We start from the raw sequence: 6,625 nt of genomic DNA, 5'->3' as shown, positions 1-6,625 counted from the left end.
TATCCACTTTATCTATGCCTCTCAACATCTTGTACACCTCTGTCAAATCACCTCTCATCCTTCTTAGCTCCAATGCGAAAAGCCCTAACTCCTTCAACCTTTCTTCATAAGACATGCCCTCCAGTCCAGGCAGCATCTTCATAAATCTCCTCTGCACCCTCTCTAAAGCTTTCACATCTTTCCTGTAATGAGGCGACCATAACTGAACACAATATTCCAAGTGTGGTCTAACCAGGACTCAATAGAGCTGCAGCATAACCTCACAGTTCTTAAACTCCATCCCCCACTAATGAAAGCCAACACATCATAAGCCTTCTTAACAACCCTATCAACCTGGGGCGGTGTCTTTGAGGGATCTATGGACATGGACCCCAAGATCCTCCTGTTCCTCCATATTGCTAAGAATCCTGCCTTTAACCCTGTATTCTACATTCAAATTTGATTTTCCAAAATGAATCACTTCACACTTTTCCAGAATGAACTCCATCTGCCACTTATCAGCCCAGTTCTGCATTATCAATGTTTTATTACAACCTACAACAGCCCTCCACACTATCCACAACTCCACCAACCTTCATGTCATCAGCAAACTTACTAACTCACCCTTCCATGTCTTCATCCAAGCCATTTATAAAAATCACAGAAGATCAGAGATCCCAGAACCTATCCCTGCGGTATGCCACTGGTCACTGAGCTCCCAGCTGAATACTTTCTATCTACCATCACCGTCTGTCTTCTATGGGTCAGACAATTCTGTAACAAGACAGACAATTTTCTCTGTATCCCATGCCTCCTTACTTTCTGGATGAGCCTTCCAGCACCACTAATGCAGAACCTTACCGAATGCCTTGCTAAAATCCATGTACACCACATCCAGTGTTCTACCTTTATCAGTGTGTTTTGACATATCATCAAACAATTCAATAAGGTTTGTGAGGAATGGCCTGCTCCTCAGAAAGCCATGCTGACTTATCTCTACTTGGAAACCCATAGTTTGATTAATCATAAATCCTGTCTCTCAGAATCCTCTCGAATACTTTGCCCACCACAGACGTAAAACTGACTGGTTTGTAATTCCCAGGATTATCCCTATTCCCTTTCTTGAACAAGGGAATAACATTTGCCACCCTCCAATCATCTGGCACTACTCCAGTGGACAGTGAGGATGCAAAGATCATTGCCAAAGGCACTGCAATCTCTTTTCTTGATTCATATAGTAGCCTAAGTTATATCCCATTCATTCTTGAAGAAGAGCTCAGCCCGAAACGTCAATTCTCCTGCTCCTTGGATGCTGCCTGACCTGCTGCACTTTTCCAGCAACACATTTTCAGCTCTATATCCCATTTGGCCCAGTTGATTTATCTATCCTTATGTTTTTCAAAATTTTCAGCACATCCTCCTCCCTAACATCAACCTGTTCTAGCATATCAGTCTGTTTCATGCTATCCTCAGAAATGTCAAGGTCTGTCTCAGTTGTGAATACTGAAGCAGAGTATTCAGTAAAGACCTCCTCTGACTCCAGGCACAAGTTCCCTCCACTATCTCTGATCGGCCCTACTCTCACTCTGGCTATCCTCTTGTACCTCACATAAGTGTAGAACGCCTGAGGGTTTTCCTTAATCCTACCTCGAAAGCTTTTTTTTGCCCCCTACTAACTGTCCTAAGACCATTCTTCAGTTCTTTCCTGGCTACCTTGTAATCCTCTGAAGCCCTGTCTGATCCTTCCCTCCTCAACCTTAAGTAAGCTTCCTTCTTCCTCTTGACTTGACATTCCACTTCACTTGTCACCCAAGATTCTTTCAACCTACCATTCCTTCCTTGCCTCAGTGAGACAAACCTGTCCAGCACTATCAGCAAGTGCTTCCTAAACAACTTCTACATTTCTGTTGTGCATTTCCCTGAGAACATCTCTTCCCAATTTACGTGCCCCAGTTCTTGCCTAATAGAATTGTAATTCCCCCTCCCCAATTAAATACTCTTCCAGACCTAATGAAGGGGTTTAGCCTGAAATGTTGATTCTCCTGCTCCTTGGATGCTGCCTAACTGGCTGTGCTTTTCCAGCTTCACACACTCGACTCTGATCTCCAGCATCTGTCGTTCTCACTTTCTCCTACTTTCCCAAATCATCTGCTCCTATCCCTCTCCATGAGTATAGTAAAGGTCATGGAGTTGTGATCACTATCACTGAAATGCTCTCCCACTGAGAGATCTGACACCTGGCATGGTTCATTGCCAAACACCAAATCCAATATGGCCTCCCCTGTAGTCAGCCTATTTACATATAACATTCTGGACACACCTGACAAAAACTGCACCATCCAAACTATTTGAACTAAGTAGGTTCCAGTCAATATTAGGGAAGTTAAAGTCACCCATGACAACAACCCTATTCTGCCACCCAATCTGCTCTTCTGTGTCTCTGTTGCTTTTATTGGGGGGGGTCCTGTAGAAAACTCCCAATAAAGTGACTGCTCCTTTCCTGTTTCTGATTTCCACCCATACTGACTCTGCAGACAAATCCTCCTCGACAATCACTCTTTCTGCAGCTGTGAAACTATCCCTGATTAGCAATGCCACTCCTCCACCTCTAATACCTTCACCCATATTGCTTTTGAAACATTTAAACCCTGGAACATCCAACAACCATTCCTGCCCCTGTGATATCCATGTCTCCGTAATGGCCACAAAATCATAATTCCAAGTATTGATCCATGCTCTGAGTTTGTCACCCTTATTCCTAATACTTCTTGCATCACACTTCGACCCATCTACACTGGTTGCTCTTTTCCCTTATCAAGTGCCTATCCCCCCTCACAGATTTTCTGCACACTGTATCTGGCTATTCACTATCCAATCCATCATCTAATCAATAGCTCAGATTTCCACCTCCCCCCCCGCCAATCTAGTTTACACCCTCCTGAAGAGCTCTAGCAAACTATCAACCCAGGATATCGGTGCCCTTCCAGTTCAGGTGCAACCCATCTTTCCCACCTCCCTCAGAAGGTATCCCAATGATTCACATATATGAAGCCCTCTCTCCTACGTCAGCCTTGCAGTCACATGTTCATCTGCACTCGCTCTCTATTCCTTGCCTCACTAGCACATGGCACTGGTACTGCTCTGCTCGTCCTGCCTTCTAACTTCCAACCTAACTCCTTCTATTCTCTTTTCATGTCCTCCTCCCTTTCCCATGTCAATAGTACCAATGCGTATCACAATTTCTGTCTGCTCCCTCTCCCCCTTAAGAATCCTGTAGGCATAATCCATTGCTTCTTGGAGCGGTTTCTTTAACTCATCCTTCAGGTCTCCACTATCACTTTCTGTGTCAACTTCTGATCTTGTGTGCTCATTGATTTACAGTCCCACTCCTTCACCTGTACTGATTCAGTAAATGTACCTAAAATCACCCTTTATTTATAAATTCTTAGCCTTTCAAACAGCACTGCCTCTCAGAGTCAAGCATTTGGGGGTCCAATATCCCTGACATTCATCTTTTTGTGTCAACCAGGGCTCCCTGAGTGGACCAGACTAACAGCCCAATTAGGGAACTCATATTCTCTGAGGCCCAGCTGGCTGATCTTGTTACAATTCCTGCAGCAACTGTTTCTGCCCTCTGGTTCCCAGCATCAATACAACTAAGGGCAGCACGGTGGCACAGTGGTTAGCACTGCTGCCTCACAGCGCCAGGGACCTGGGTTCAATTCCCGCCTCAGGCGACTGACTGTGTGGAGTTTGCACATTCTCCCCGTGTCTGCGTGGGTTTCCTCCGGGTGCTCCGGTTTCCTCCCACAGTCACAAAGATGTGCGGGTCAGGTGAATTGGCCATGCTAAATTGCCCCTAGTGTTAGGTAAGGGGTATATGTAGGGGTATGGGTGGGTTGCGCTTCGGCGGGTCGGTGTGGACTTGTTGGGCCGAAGGGCCTGTTTCCACACTGTAAGTAATCTAATCTAATCTACTCAATATACTATTCATCAATGTATACTGCTCATCTAAGGCACTACAAATATCTGAACTCCTGAATCAACCCCTGTTGATTTCCCACTTCTCCTCTGTTCTCACTGGAAAGGACATACTGGCACTGGAGCGTGTCCAGCGGAGATTCACACGGATGATCCCTGGAATGGTTGGTCTAACATACGAGGAACGGCTGAGGATCCTGGGATTGTATTCACATTGGAGTTTAGAAAATTAAGGGGAGATCTAATAGAAACTTACAAGATAATACATGGCTTGGAAAGGATGGATGCTAGGAAATTGTTTCCGTTAGGCGAGGAGACTAGGACCCGTGGACACAGCCTTAGAATTAGAGGGGGTAAATTCAGAACAGAAATGCCGAGACATTTCTTCAGCCAGAGAGTGGTGGGCCTGTGGAATTCATTGCCACAGAGTGCAGTGGAGGCCGGAACGCTAAATGTCTTCAAGGCAGAGATTGATAAATTCTTGATGTCACAAGGAATTAAGGGCTATGGGGAGAATGCGGGTAAGTGGAGTTGAAATGCCCATCAGCCATGATTGAATGGCGGAGTGGACTCAATGGGCCGAATGGCCTTACTTCCACTCCTATGTCTTATGGTCTTATGGAAAGCCTTGAGCATTAATTCACTGTTATTCAGCCCTTGAAATAGCTCCTGAATGTACTCTCTCCAAGCCTGAACATTATTAATGCTCTGAACTGACTTCAGCCTGTTTGTAAGTCAACTTCAACCCATCATTTGAGAACAGACTTTAATTTTGGTTGTTTTTATATTGGTCTACTCCCTGACCTCTGTTACAGTCAGAATATGCCTGTTCTAACTTCACCTACACCTTTGTAACATGAATTCCCTCGATATTTTGTTTCTAATTTTGTTACAGCCCTAAATCCATTAATATCAGCTTTCTCCTCTTGGGCCATGTATTCCTGCCATACTTTCAGGTACTTTATTCTTCCAATGATGACTAAACCCATGACAACTCCGTACCTTCTACTGTTCTGATCAGGTTAGAATCCCATCTGAGAAGGTTACAGTTACAGTGCACTTTTCTTTATATTCCCCAAAAGGTTTGAGCCAAATGCTGCTACATAAGAGCCTACTGTTTCAGGGACAAGGTACTGGCATGGATAGTGGATTGGGTGACTGGCAGAAGGCAGAGAGTACGGATGAAAGAGTCTTTTTCAGGATAGCAGCTGATGACTAGTAGAGTTCCACAAGAGTCTGTGTTGAGACCAAAACTATTCACGTTATACATGAATGATCTTGATGAAGGAACTGAGGGCATTGTTGCTAAGTTTGCAGGTGATGTAAAGGCAATTGGAGGGGCAGGTAGTGTTGAGGAAGCAGGGAGGCTGGAGAAAGACTTGGCGGCACGGTGGCACAGTGGTTAGCACTGCTGCCTCACAGTGCCTGAGACCCGGGTTCAATTCCCACCTCAGGCGACTGTGTGGAGTTTGCACGTTCTCCCTGTGTCTGCATGGGTTTCCTCCCACAGTCCAAAGATGTGCAGGTCAGGTGAATTGGCCATGCTAAATTGCCCGTAGTGTTAGGTAAGGGGTAAATGTAGGGGTATGGGTGGGTTGCACTTCGGCGGGTCGGTGTGGACTTGTTGGGCCGAAGGGCCTGTTTCCACACTGTAAGTAATCTAAACTAGGAGAATGGGCAGAGATAGAGTACAATTTGGAAAGTGTGAGGTTATGCACTTTGGTAGGAAGAGTAGAGGCATTGACTGTTTTCTAAATGGGAAAGGCTTCTGAAATCTGAAGTTCAAAAGGCACTTGGGAGTGCTAGTTCAAAACTAATGCAATGTTATTATTCATTTCAGGAAAGCTAGAATATGAGATCAGAAACATAGTGCTGAAGCTGTATAAGGCTCTGGTCATACCACATTTCAGTATTGTGAACATCTAAGCAAGGTTGTGTTGATGGGAAGGTGTCCAGGGGATGAAGGACTTGTCATGTGAGGAGCAGTTGAGGTCTCTGGGTCTGTACTCTACATGGTTTAGAAGGATGAGGGGGAAAATCACATTGAAACTTACAGAATACTGAAAGGCCTGGATAGAGTGGATGTGGAGAAGATGTTTCCATAAGCAGGAGAGTCTAGCACCCGAGGACACAATCTCAGAGTAAAGGGACACCCTTTAGAACTAAGATGAGAAGAGATTTCTTCAGCTGGAGGTGATTAATCTGTGGAATTTATTGCCGTGGAGGGCTGTGGAGGCAAAGTCATGAAGTGTATTTAATACAGAGACTTATAGGTTCTTGATTAGTAAGGGATCAAGGCTTACAGGGAGAAAGTAGAAAAATGGGCTTGAGAAAGACATAAGTCATGATTGTGTAGTAGAGCAGACTATGGGCTGAATGGCGTATATCCAATGTCTTATGGTCTAATTATAGAGATAAATTTTAAAAATATAAACCACTAAATTAACCTGGAGCAGTGTTTTTTGGAGCAATAAGATGGTGCTATTTTCTGGGATTGTCGATTGTGAAGGAGCAAAGATTAGTAGAATGATGTGTGCTCTTCCTGTTGGATGTGGGAGTTTAGGGAGAGTTTCCTAGTTACTGATGATTATCTCTGTAGCAGATTTAGGACTGAATTGGGGAGGAACTTCTTCAGCCAGAGAGTTGTGAATCTATGGAATTCCCT

Source organism: Hemiscyllium ocellatum, chromosome 4 (genome assembly GCF_020745735.1).
Source record: "Hemiscyllium ocellatum isolate sHemOce1 chromosome 4, sHemOce1.pat.X.cur, whole genome shotgun sequence".
In the NCBI taxonomy this organism is placed as follows: Eukaryota; Metazoa; Chordata; class Chondrichthyes; order Orectolobiformes; family Hemiscylliidae; genus Hemiscyllium; species Hemiscyllium ocellatum.
The sequence above is the reverse complement of the archived record's forward strand: the minus strand, read 5'-3'. Positions refer to the sequence as shown.